The sequence below is a fragment of the Lepidochelys kempii genome, chromosome 18 (genome assembly GCF_965140265.1).
Source record: "Lepidochelys kempii isolate rLepKem1 chromosome 18, rLepKem1.hap2, whole genome shotgun sequence".
NCBI lineage: Eukaryota > Metazoa > Chordata > Testudines > Cheloniidae > Lepidochelys > Lepidochelys kempii.
In genome coordinates, this window is record NC_133273.1 from 16,455,085 (window position 1) to 16,468,106 (window position 13,022).

The 13,022-nt window shown below is 50.6% G+C and overlaps 1 protein-coding gene across 1 annotated transcript in view; it reads left to right on the forward strand.

Annotated features, from left to right (window-relative positions):
• LOC140900148 (tyrosine-protein phosphatase non-receptor type 11-like) overlaps positions 1 to 13,022 on the forward strand; it is an 83,353-nt gene that overhangs the window by 12,212 nt on the left and 58,119 nt on the right. The gene's annotated exons all lie outside the window — the stretch shown is intronic.

Consider the following 13,022-nt stretch of genomic DNA (forward strand, 5'->3'; position numbering starts at 1 on the left):
CGTCAATTCCAGCCTTGCCCTAGATATTCTGGGGTGAAAATCTCCCAAAGTTTGTACCCCTTTCACTCCCCCTCCTCTGCAGGAGCTGGTCTCTTCTTTCCTATCCAGGGCAACGAAAAGGTGTGATCCCATTTAAAAAGGGGGGGTCAGTAAGAATGATGATGCACTAATCCTATGCTGCCTAGCAGTGGGATGCCCCCCCCAGCCCCTCCAATGGTTTCGTCTATGGCTAATCCAAACTTCCCTTTCAGAATTTAGGGGATGACCAAGAACAGCTGGATTCTGGAGTTTTGCTCTGCTGATTGCTGGGACGGGTACTTCAATTACTGTCCGTAAATGTGTGGACTGATGAAATATGCAGCTCCCTCTCCCCCTCCACCTTCTTTTTACTCTTCTGATTCTTGACATGCAGCATTAAAACGATTTCCAAATGTTTTCCATTTGTTTGCTGTCTGGTCTCTTAAACATTGAAATCGTTGGGGGAGGGGGAGTCAGGAATCTGGATTTCCTTTAACAGACGGTTATTCTGCGATTGGAGCGCTGATCCCTTTAGAGGTGAGGATCTAAACTCAAGTCCATCTGTTCCATGCGGCCCTCCACCATTTGGCCCCAGGTGTGTAATGCAAAGCAAAGGTCAGCAGAACCGTCTCCGTTTCTTTTGAGATGTTTTGTATTCATTTGCCTGCGTGCTTGGGATACAGATTAACTTCCCTGGCCCCCGTCTCAGTTACAGCTTCATGCTGGGAACAGCAAACACCCTGGAAAATGGATTGCGAGGTCACCTGGTGCGGCTGCCGTTCCTGGCCTTGGCTGAGATGCTAGTTTGTAACTCCTGCCAGACGTGTGCGCCCGGGTGAATCACGGCAGCGCTCCCTGAGGCAGCCCCCGCGGGGCGGCTGGTGCTGGCGAGCTCGCCGCAGCCAGGAGCGATGAACTTAATCTGTCTTGTTGCAGCTTTTTCGGGTTGAAAGCAGCCGTAGGGGTGGGAAACACCAGCAGAGTTCTCTAGACCAGCTGCTGGTGGCAGTAACTGACCTGACACATCAGGTAAGGGCCCATCTCTTAGCAAGCATCTGCTCCGAAGCTTCCTGTGCAGGAAGAGATGGTCAGGGTGCGGTTCCCAGCCTGCACTTTGTGTGTGCCACCGGCCCCCTCTCCCCCCCCCCCCCGGGGGAAAAACGAATGCGTGCACCCGTGACTGCCTGCTGACTTTGGGAGGAAGGGTGGGCACATCTGCTCACGGCTTTTAGGGAAGGATGTGAGTGTAATCCTCAGCCGGCACCCTGGGTGGCTGGGAGGGGGTGGCTGTCGGTGCAGAGCCCCTTTGGGAATGGCAGCATAGCCCTTTAATTGCAGCAAGCCTGTAGCTACCTAGCGCTTCCCTGCATCCCCCCGCCCAGTCGGAACTTCCCGTGGAATTCTCTTCCTCTTGCTCCAGAAGTACCGGGTGTCTCGCTCTCATGCACCTTGCAGTTCTGGTTCTCCCCCCCCGTGGAGGGCAGTGCCACCCCATAGCCCTCTCTTTACATGCAGTTGCTGGTGGTTGAGACCAGCTTCCCCAAAAGGCCATGGGGAAAACTTGCCAGCCTGGGCACGGAGGGGGCAGTATGTCGGTGATGTTTCCCTTCTCAGGAAAAGGGAGCGGGGGGAAATGGCCTCAGCTTTCTGTCTGTAACCACAATGTAGCTCTGTTCCCCTCCAATGGCTGGCTTACAGGATCATGCTTTTAAATCCCAAAGCCCTGGGTTCAATCCCCAGTTCCGACCACCCTTCTAGGGATGTGGCCGTACGGCACGTAGAACCTTATGCCAGGCCAATTGAAGTGGAGCTGCCATGTTGGCTGCTATAATTTGTGTTACTGTAGCACCGTGGAGTCCTAGTCAGAGACCAGGACCCCACTGTGCTAAGGGCTACGCTTTGGGATTGTTGCACACCCCCTTGTGGTGGGCCTTAAACCCTTTCAACATTGTGGGCTAGTCTGCTCCAGGATCCTTGCTGTGAGCAGCAGAGAGTTTTGGCTCTGATGTCTCGGTATCAGGACAGAAGGCATTCTCTCCATCTTCTAGCAAAGAACAGCCCAGACGGGCCCAGAGCAGCATGATCCCCCTCCCTTTTTGTGGCTTTACAAGAGCTGGGGGAGGAGACGGGGGAGTTCCATTATAGCAATTGCATGAAGTCCCTCTTAAATCCATCCTCTTCCTTCCCTCAGCTGAATCGGAGCCGGCTACGGCTGCATGATAATAACAAGGTATGGAAATCATCCCCATCTCCGACCTGTCGAAATTCTCTGGCTATTAAATGGGGATTGTGTCGCTCTGTAACTAGCTGCATACTAATCTCCTCTGCTTTACATAAGAGTCTGTGCTTAAATAAATTCAGGCTGGCTATAGCCAGCACCAGAGCAGCTAGATCTAAAAAGGTGTCCCCCTCCCTCCTAGCAGCCTTGACAAACAGATGCTAAACAAGAAATCTGCCTCCTGCTAGAGTGAAAGGGGGGGGGGAGAGTGAGGATGGAGCCTGGCTGCTTAGAAGCCAGAGGCAAGGGGGTGGTGAGAGGTGGCTGGAAACTGAGCAATGAGGGGTTCAGATAAGGGGGAATCCCCCCCAAAAAAACCTTCACACTAAACATTTCCCAGGAAGTGCCTATTCCAGTAGAATTCTGTGTATTCCCTGATTTGGGAGGTAGTCAACCTCCCTCCTCAGGGGTAGGAGCTGCAGCCTGGATACCAGTTCCAAATTCATGGCCCTGGGCCTTCTCCCATTGCAATCGATGGTCAGACTTCCGAGTTACTACAGGAGCGCAGTCTGACTGTTGGCTTGTGTTTTGTTTCCTGTGTCACACCCGGTGCTGCTACGTCTCTCCTCTCTCTCTCTCTCCTCTTCCCCCCCGCCCCCCCGAGGCACTTGGATCCAGTGAACGAAGTCTAGTAGAAACTCTGTGATATGGGGGCTCAGAAACCAGGAGACGGACAAAAAACAAACAACCCCTGAACTAATTCATTCATGATTCTGGCGGGGGCCTGTTTCATGATTGCTGAGTACATGTGAGCTGGCCACCCATATGAGGGGGGAATCACACTGGGGGCCACTGGAGAAAAGGAACGAGCTGCTTCAGCTTGGGCTCAAGAGCCAGATCTGCCTAGCTTGGGCTGGAACGTCTGCCTACCCTCTGTGGATTGGGCAGGTGGGAGGATGTGGAACGATGGATCAGGTATGGAGTTGTCGATACCTTTTTGAGCTGGGCTAACCACGGGTGGGTCTTTAATAAACTGAAAGCTCTCGAGTTTCAAGGTAGTTCTGATGGGGAGCCTGTGTGTTGCATATCCTTGAGGGAACTATAAAGGAGGACGTATCCCCTCCTGCAGCAGTCGTTGTCTTGATTACCAGAATGCTCCGTGATTGGCATATGTGGCTGTGCAAAATCAGTGCAGCGCCCCCTACTGGGAAGAGTCAATGGAGCAGGGGGGAGAGGACCCAAGCAAAGAAAAGGCGGGGGAGTGACAACAGGCTGTTATGGTGTCAGAGGGTGTGAAAAAGACCGGGGGGGTGGGGGGGGAAGGGGAGGGAGTAATAATGAGACTCCCAACCGATCCAAGCAGTGTCCATTCCATGTATGGCAGTTGCCAGATCTGCTGTTCTCCTTGCCCCCTTCCCTAAATATTAGTCTCCTCCCTAAAGTGTAACCAGCCCTGCCACTGATTAAATTGTAAATATAGCCATGTTTATTTATTTATTTTTATCATCTCTGATTCTTCATGATGCATCTAGGTAAAAAATAACCCTGGCAGCTCTTCAAAGGCGACACGGGCCTGTTACGGGCTATATTTTGCCTTGTCACCCTGCCCAGGTCCAAAATAAACCCATCATTTAATTAGCTCGTCGTGTTGTATAATCCTGAAAGGCGAGCTTGGGCCTGGCAGAAAGACACGTGATTTCGTGGTCTCTGGCAAACAGCGACAGGGGAAGGTGTCCCAGGGGCGGGATGTGGCAGGAATCCCCTCTCCTGCTGTGCACTCTAGTGCCGAGGTGGAGGGAGCTTGGGCTGAGGCTAATGTGCCATTGCTTAGTACTGCCTTGCCTGGTCCCTGGGTGAAGGTAGGGGCTGTGTCAGGCTGCCTTCAACTTCCAGTCTCTGTTCCCGCCCGGTTTTTTTAAACCTTGTTAGCTGGGCTTCAGATGTGTGGCTTTAACCGAGAGAAGGGCCTCTTTCAGAACGGCACCTCCTTGCAGATAGGTCTGCCCCTTGGGGTAACCCCATCTAGCTGGGGAGTGCTACAGGGGAGTGGGTTGAATTCCTTTTTCTGTTGCCAAACAGATGGTTAACTCCTGGCCATGAGATTTCCCGTTACTCCGTGGGTGGGGGAGAAGGGGTTATGAGTCAGAACACAGTGCGGCTTCATTTTTTTGGGTCCGAGTACAGGCTGAGAGACATGACCACGCTACAGTCGTAAGTCGACCTGTGTTAATTACTGCAGTGGTGCATGTCCTGGCTACCTTCCTCCTGTCGGTGGGGTGCGTCTTCCTCCTCCTCCTTCTCCGTCTGAAGGGGGCAGTGCGGGGAGTCACCGGAGCCTGAAATTGACAAGACTATCCATGTCATTAATGCAGTGTCTACACAGACCCTGCGTCTCCTTAGCTACACTGACATAAGCCCTACGCTGCTCATGGAGGTGGAGTTAGGGCACTTACATTGGCGGGACAAGGCTGTAGCGTGTACACTGACATAATTAGCTTGGTGTAAGCTGCCTGCATAGTGTAGGCCAGGTGAGTTTACGGTGCTGGTGTTGCAGAAATCGACTCTTGCTCCCCAAACTGAGCAAGGAGCAGACCAGATCATTCAGCCCTTCTGCGTCAAGCTGTAGCGGTTTGTTCTTTATAGTCACACTGATCCTACAGACGCTGCTCTCTCGGGCTTAAATTGTCTCCTAAATGCCAGCGGTTCCCTGTCCTTTAAGGGCGGGTGTTTGTGTTGCTTCCATGTGGATGTACCGCTGTCTCCCCTCAGAGTGCGGCATTTGCAACTAGAAAACTCCTCTGAAGCAGGAGGTGTCCTTTAGCACAGTAACTATGCTGACGGCTCCCTGTCCCTGCTCTGTCTAAAGCAATGTGATCTGTGGGCTGTGTCCAGGCAGTGCTGTGTGTTTTGATAAAGAAGTGTCTCTTTTTGGGTAAAGGCCTAGCAAAGGTTTGGGCTCCTCTCTTGCTGATAGCAATAGCTGTTCTTGCTCAAGCTGGTTTGTGTGAATTTGTTACTGAGGGAAAGGTGCTGGATTGATAGCCCTGAAGAGAGAGCTTCTGTCTACACCACTGAACTGGCAAAGCACGGACCGTGTCACTGACCCACCAACCTGCTTGGTGCCTGGCCTGAGGGGGCTGCCGTTGTGCAGTGAGAAGGTACGTTGGCCTCCAGGGTCCATCCAGCCCTTGGCCTCTCTGCTAAGGTGGAAGCCTCCGTTGCCCATTTAGTGATGCTCTGTGCCGCTGGAGCAGCACACAGAGGACTGTGGGATCCTCTGAGGTGTCCGACGCCCCTTTGGGCAGGTGTCCGTATCTCTTAAAGGTTTGTCAGCTGCCGTTCAGACAGCCATGTTTGCTGGCCACCCCTGCTCAGCCATGCATGAGTGGGCAGGAAGCCCAGAGGAAGCCGAAGGGTTGGTTGGGGTGCATTGAGAGGCACAGTGGGGAAGACAGAAGGACTAACTGAGTGGTGGGAACTGCTGGATTCGTGACTCCGTGACCGATTTGTTTTGCAGCCGCTGTCTCTTCTTACAGAGCCGCCTTGTCTCACCAACCTGCTCAGAGCAGCCCATGGCTCTTTCACATGGGATTCTATTGTCCTAATATTGCACGAACGCCTAAACCTGTCACGGACCCCGCTGTGCTAGGGGCTGGGCAAACACATGAATAGAAATTCCATCTTGTGGCCTTCTAGGCCTTTGTCACTCCCTTGTCCCACACTTAATAAGGATGCTCAATGGTGTCCTGACATCCTTTGCTCCCCCCTCGTATTCTCACCTTTCAAAGTGTGCGTTCACCTCTCCTGTCTACCTCGCAGGAGTCGTGGACCCAGGTGAGTCTTCAGGGTGAGCTATTCAAATAGCCTCTCTGTAGTTTTTCTAGCAAGTGACTGGTCAGAATGTTGGTGGTTTTAAAGCTGATTAGTTAACGTTTCACTCCTAGGAAGAAGCTGCTTGTGAGCCGTTCAGCAAAGTTTAAAACTTTCTAACCACCAGATGGAGCAAAGGAACTTTTTAAAAAAAAAAAGAAGAAAAAAACAAAAAACCACACAACCCCTCACCGGCAGCGTGGCTAAGGACCTCCAAAGGATGCCAACTCTAAGCCATGGAGTAGGTGTTTTAGCCAGGCAGCTAACCCAGTGTTCCTGCAAGACTTTTTCCCTGTTCCTCATTCCCTGCGATCCAGTGCTCTTAAATTGTCCTGTCTGTCTGAACTGGTTGCTCAGAGAGAGAGTCCTGTGGGAGCTGAAGACCTGCTGCAGTTTGGTGAGCTGTCGGTATGTGCTTTGGGAGCATCCCTCAAATCCCAGCCTTCAATAGGACATTCGCTGTTCCAGCCCCAGCCTCGTGGAATCTCTCTCGCCATTTGTTCTGAATGGTGTGGGGTAATCTTGCAGTGCTTAGAGAGAGCCACTTGTTACCTAAGCTGAGCCAACAAAGCTAATTTCATGTCTGCCCCTAAGCCAGGCTCTCAGTAACCCAAAGGGTCGTGCTTGTTGCTACTACAGCTAAAAGCAGCATCGCTCCTAGCCCTGACATGCTGAATTCAGTAACTGTTCGGTTTTGGGAAGTGGAAACACAACCTACGAGAACTTCAGAATGTTCCCCATTCATGTGTGTCTCTTAATCTCTTGCATCGGCAGAACTCGGCTGGAAATCTGGCAAGAATAGGGCCCTTTCTCCTGGTCTTCTAGTACTTGTGGTTCTGTCCAGAGCCAGGAAGTGCAGAGACTAAAATAACGAAAGCAGGAGTTAAATGAATTTTTTCAAACTTTGAAGTTTCAGGTTGGCGCTTGAGAGGCTTGGACTCCAGACACATAATGAGGAGCTGGATTTTGTTCTTTCCCCACAAGTAATGCTGTGTAGAGCTGGCTTTTTGGTTTTGCCCGTTGGAGTCGTTTGCAACATCTGGATCTGGATTCAAAACGCCTCCGAGTGGGGAGGATGCGAGGGCCGTGTACTGGTCTAGGCCTCTCCAGTTATTTTAACTTAATCAAAAGGACTGGTTCTTGCATCTGCATAACTCCTCCCTCCTCTGCAAAGATTAATCCTTGAGAATGAAGCTCTCTCTCTTGGCTGCAATCTCTGCTTTGTGTGTGTTATAATTCCAGCATCCAGACTTTTGGCAGGATCTCATTTTGAGAGGGGAAAGGGCAAAGTGGGGGCAAACATGGTGCGTTTTTTTCTCTTGTGTGCGCTGCATGCAATGTGCAGACCAGCAGCTGTCGGCGCCTTCTTTATCTGTCCGGCCTCACCCTAGTGTGAAATAGACCAGGAGATGCTCACAGAACTCATAATTTGGGAGTAGGGAATGTGGCTGGGTAGGGCAATTGCTGGCACTTTGTGGTGGTTTTATTGGTCTTCTAAAAGAGCAGGGACTTGTGCTACTTAATAATGCTGGGCAGCAGTGGTTGCATAAGCTCTGGTACGAAAAGGGAGGGTATCTGGGAAAAGAACAGGAAATTTCCTAATCCTGTTGCTGCCTGTTCCTTGTGATCACTCAGTCCCCAGTCCTGCAAAGAGTTCCAACTGGTCTACACGCAAACGTGCACCAAAATAGCTAAATCAGATGAGTCACTTTGGTTGCTTTGTTGCAGATCTGATTGTGGACATTTGCACTGAAATAAAAGGAGTGAATCAAAACTGATTTAGTTATTTCGAAGCAAGTTTGCATGCGGAGAAGCCCTTACACACACGCTTCGTGTTATACAAGTGAGCAGTCCCATCAACATTAAGTTTATGCATCTGTCTTTGCGGGATCAGCCATGCCGTCCTTTCTCTTTGTCATTCGGGCTACTAGCATTGAAGTTTGGTTTGGGTAGTGCGCTTATCTAGCATGGAAGCACACAGCAATTTCCTTTCCTCCACCTCCTGTTGAGCTTAAACAAATATTTACTACAGGAGAAAGTTCTCGCTGCAGTTGTTGCAAAGTTCTGAGGCTCATCTGGGAAGATTTCTGGCAAGTGCGTAAGGAAAAACATTTTCTATACCAATCCGAACATAATTTATCCTTAAGCTCTTCCTCCCCCGTCCCCCCCAACCCTGGTGGTATTTTTTTTGTTTGGTTTTTTTGGCTGTCATTTCTTTTCCATAAAATACAGACTGGGATTTTTGAAGTATAATGTAAGGGAGTTAAGCATCCAACTCTCCTTGGCTTTCAATGGGATTTGGGCAGCTAACTCTGAGTGAGTGAGAGAGAGCGAGCTAGCTAGCTCTCTAATAGAATACTGGTAACCACTCTATAGCTACGTTTGGAAGCAGGTTTCTATTGTAGGACTTTTTTTTTTTTAAACCATTCTTGATCCACCCTCTTAAAATCCACAAACAAAGGATTTCTGCCTAAAAACAGATAGGGTTAGATCTCCGACAAAAGGGGCAGAGTTAAGGTGCTTTGGGGTTCCTTGACTGAGTTTCAGAATTTAAAATGTTTAGGTTCCTTGTAAGTTTACCTCTAACTCTGAACTTCATGGCTTTACAGTGGTGTTGTTTTCCCTGTGATACACCTTGTGGGTGTATTAAAACCTATACCCCAAGTGTGTGTGTGTGTGTGTGTGTGTAAACACCTATTAGCGTGTCTCAGTCATAGCAAGAAGGAAAATACAGGTCCAGTGGAGTCCTATTTCAGTCCAGGATGTAACCTGCTTTTTCCTTTCCAGTGTCATCACAGCTACTATCTCTCACAGCTACTACCTCTGGCCTTTAACTGGCAGCGCTATCTGCCCATACACGGCATTGAGCCGAGAGGAAAAGTGCTTGAGTGTCAAATAGGAAATCGGTCTCTATTTTAAAGCACAGGTTTGCACGGAAGCGTTGGTAGTAAACAAAGGAAAGTCATGTTCTGGCTGTAAAGTTGCTGATGCAGTTAATTGCTGGAGAGGCAGGGTTCAGAGTCTCCCTTGGCACAGCAGAGCTCGTTTGGTTGCTGTATTCAGTCTTGGAATGATTGTGGGGAGGGAGGGTGGCTCTCCCCCCCCCCCATAACCTGTATTTAATGACTTGTGTGCTGTTGGGTTGCAGGCGGCCGGGCTGATCTCAGTGGAATACCTCCGTCTTGTATGTGAACCTTAAGGTATAGGAGAAGACAACATGCCAGCCTCAAGCACCATCCTGCAGTGAGGGAGAAGCTAGGTCTCTGGAGCTGGACCCCTTTTCTAGGGAGAGCTCCCCCTCTCCCCATGTGGCACTGACTGTATAATAAACTGCATGGGGGGGACACAAATGCCTGGGAAAGAACAGGATTGAAATCTCATGGATCCTTAAGTAACATGCAGGTGTTTGTGTGGTCCTATTCTCCTCTATTTGTGAGCAAAGCCCTGGCCTATGAAGCATGAGGTGCTGGCCACGGTCCGTCAGGCGAGCTGGTCAAGAAGGACCATGGGTCTGATCCCATAGGGTGGATCCTATGTTTCTGTCGCAGCGTTGCCAACTCTCGGGGGGTTTGTTGAGTTCCACAATGTTTGGGGATTTAAGATAAACCCCAAACAACTCCTAGAATCCTGACATTATGTGAGAATATTAACAGTTCTAGCCTTTATGGTTGTGGAGAAAATCTGGAAAATGTGATGTGCATGCGCACCCAGGCTCAAACAGAGGCAAACAAAAAACTCCTCCAGTTTTAATCGTGATTTCATTTAGGGGACCTTACTCTTGACTTTTTTTTTTTTTTTCTTTTTTCAATGCTTGGGCTTAGCAGTGCTGCTCCTGTGCCTTCTGCAAAGGTACTTGTGGAAAGGCCCGTGAACCCTGATGGCTCCTCCAGAGTCCGTCGTGAGACACAGAAAGGTTTGTCATTTTGAAATATGTCAGTCATCCAGGCAGGGAGCAAAACCCATTTTATGTGGCAGAGGTGACCAGTCACGTGGATGCAAACAATGACTAGTTGATGCCAGCAGTTGGGGTGAAATTCACCCCGGTGTAGAGGTCCCATCCAAAGTGTATAAAGCCACTGGGCATTAAATGGCATAGTGGGGATTAGGAGACCTAAGTGGTGCACAGACATTGTGCAGGCTGTCTGCAGAGGGGTGTTTTGCCCTAAAGATGCTCCTTGGCAAAAGGAACAAAGACGTGGAACGAAAATCGGGCTAGATGCACAGACAGCTTGTGACCAGGAAAAAGGGCTAAAATCATAATGAATATTGGGCCTCGTTCTGGTCTCCCTTACGCGGGTGTGAATCAGGGGTAAAGCCTTGGACGCTACTAAAGATGCGCTAGTTTGTACCAGTGTAAGTCAGAGGCGGACTCAGCCCCTTGTTCATGAAGGGATAGCTCAACCAGCCGAAGCATGGGCAGAGACCTACAGGGTGCAGTTAATGCTCCGCTACCGGTTAGCCTTACCTGCTCCAGTGGGGTTAGCTCATGTTTCTGCCGTTCTTTCTATGCGTCTGGCAGCACAAATTCCCTTTGCTGAAAAATAACTGTCTGGCCTTTTGCGGTGTAATGAGCAGTTATTTGTGTAATTGCTGGCCATTCAGGGGTAACCCTGAATTTACCAGGTTTGGACGCTTTGTAGACTCTGAATATCTTGCCTGAATCAGATGCTGAATGCGCTCAGTCCATTTGGAAGATTCTCTGACAGGAGGGGGAAAAAAAAAGTTATGTAAATGCTCCTTGTTTCTGAATGACGAAACCTCAGCAAAAGTCCCTGCCAGGTCTGATGATGGCACAAACCTGCCGTTTTTTCTGGCCCAGGCGTGGTACAGGTGGGTGGCTGCTGGATAGCATGGTTAGGCGTTTGGCACATCCACACTTTCTGGCGTGTAGGGAAGGCAGGGGTTACAGTGTTTGGGGCACAGGTGAGGGAGGAAACGTGAAGGCTGATCTGCTGTCAGGAGTAGCCCATGCAATCAGCTGTAGTAGAGTTCCCAAACTGGGGGATGGTGGTCTCTGGCAAATCCCTGGGTGCTGGCTCCTCTGCTTTGATTCCAGCTGAGAGACTGAGGGGGGAGATGAAATGAGCCGACAGTGTGACTAGCCTGGCTGGTGGCAGACCAGAATTCCATTTCACGAAGAGTTCTGAGGTTTCGACACGTTTCCATTCCAGTGCAGAATGAAACCAAAACTTTTCTGTGGGGCGGGGGGGGGGTTGTGAAAGCTTGAGACAGATGCTCACCCATGCCGCAGTAGCCAACAGCCCAGCTCTTAAACCGTTCATCTGGGATATTGGAGACCGCTCCAAGTCCCTGCTCTACCCAGGTCAGACCAGGTACTTAAACCTGGATTTCCCACATCCTGGTTGAGTGGTCTAACCATTGGCTATTCAAGGGTGGGTCTCCCGCTCTCTCATTTTGATCTGAAGTTCCATCCTGGACCTGAGAAGTTCCCAATCAAAGCTTTAGCAATAATGTTACGTTTTCACTGTAAGTCCCAGTTTCAGCGAATCGGCGTTTCTTTCTCACATGGGACCCCCCCCCCCCCCACCACTTTTCTCAACATGTCTGACCAGCTGTAGTGATGAGGGTAGGGAGTCCTGGAACCTATTCCCAGCCCTGTCACACTGACTCCCTGGGAGGCACGTCCCCTCTTTTGTGCCTCAGTTTCCCAAAATGTAAAATGAGAAAGCAACCTTCTTTTGTGAAGTGCTTTGAGATCCTCTGATGAAAATGGCCTTGAAGGGTAGGGTATGTCATGTCTGCATGGCATACTAAGCCCAGACCTATAGGACCTGGGTTTATGGACTTGGCATTCCAAGCCCACACTTTAGCGTCCGCACTGCATTGTAAAAACTGGGTTTACAATGGCTGGCCCTGCGTCTCTCACATCCATACCGCGCTGCTCAGACTTTCTGACGCAGATCTGCGGCACAAGCTGTGTCCACACCACAAAATGACATGGCTTGGACCCAAGTCCCAGTGGGACCCACCCCCACCAACAGATGTGTGTGGACAGAAGTGGGGCCTGGGCTTAAGTCTGTGGGGCTTGGGGTCTCATTCCAGTCATCCCGCCCAAAAGTCATCCCCGAGTCTAACGCCACACGCGGGCAAAGTTTGATTCTGTCCGTCACTTTTCCCCTCCTTTCTGATGACACAGGCTGTTTGAATTAAGGTTGCTCCTCAGGCTGCAAGGGGAAGTTTCCATGCCAAGCGCTGTTGGCCAGACCCACCGTGCAGGAACCTGACTCGAATCCACTTCGGATTACTCCCCGTCTGAGCTGATCGCATGTAACCCCACCTCCGCCCCGTGCTCCAGAGCGTTTCCCAGCTCACCCACACCCTTCTTCTTGAAAGCCCTCGCTCCATGCCTGAGAGCTGTTCTGTGGTTAGGTTTTGCTGCCCTCTAATCCCTTCTATGCCTCAACTGCTCTGTTGGCACGTTAAAGGCTTGCCACAGAGCGACCATAATTGCGCTAAGTGCCTGTCGGGTAATGGACTAAACGCTCACACATGCAGAGGCTGCCGCATGCCTCGATATTTAATCCCCTGATTGATGTATATTTAGCCGTCCTCCAGCCCTGCGGGTTCCGGGGAGGCTTGTTTTCCTTCACCGTGCGAACCCTTGGGGTGAAGGAGATGAACAATGGGCAGGGTTTTGGCCTTTGCCAGCTGTCTCGCTCGTAGGTGATTTAGTTCTCCCATCACGTCACTATCCATGGCTCTGAATCCATTGATGCGTTGCTGGGACTGGCAGCCGGTGGCCAGGTGCCCTGCGTGGGTAGGTCTGGGTTTTTCGCTTCTTTGGCAGGATCGTGCCCTGCTCGCTACTTGATCAAAATGGGAATTACCCTGGGGCCTACGCAGCTCATCAGTTACTCTGATTAGAAGCTGATGCCCAGGCCCGGTTGGAGCCAGC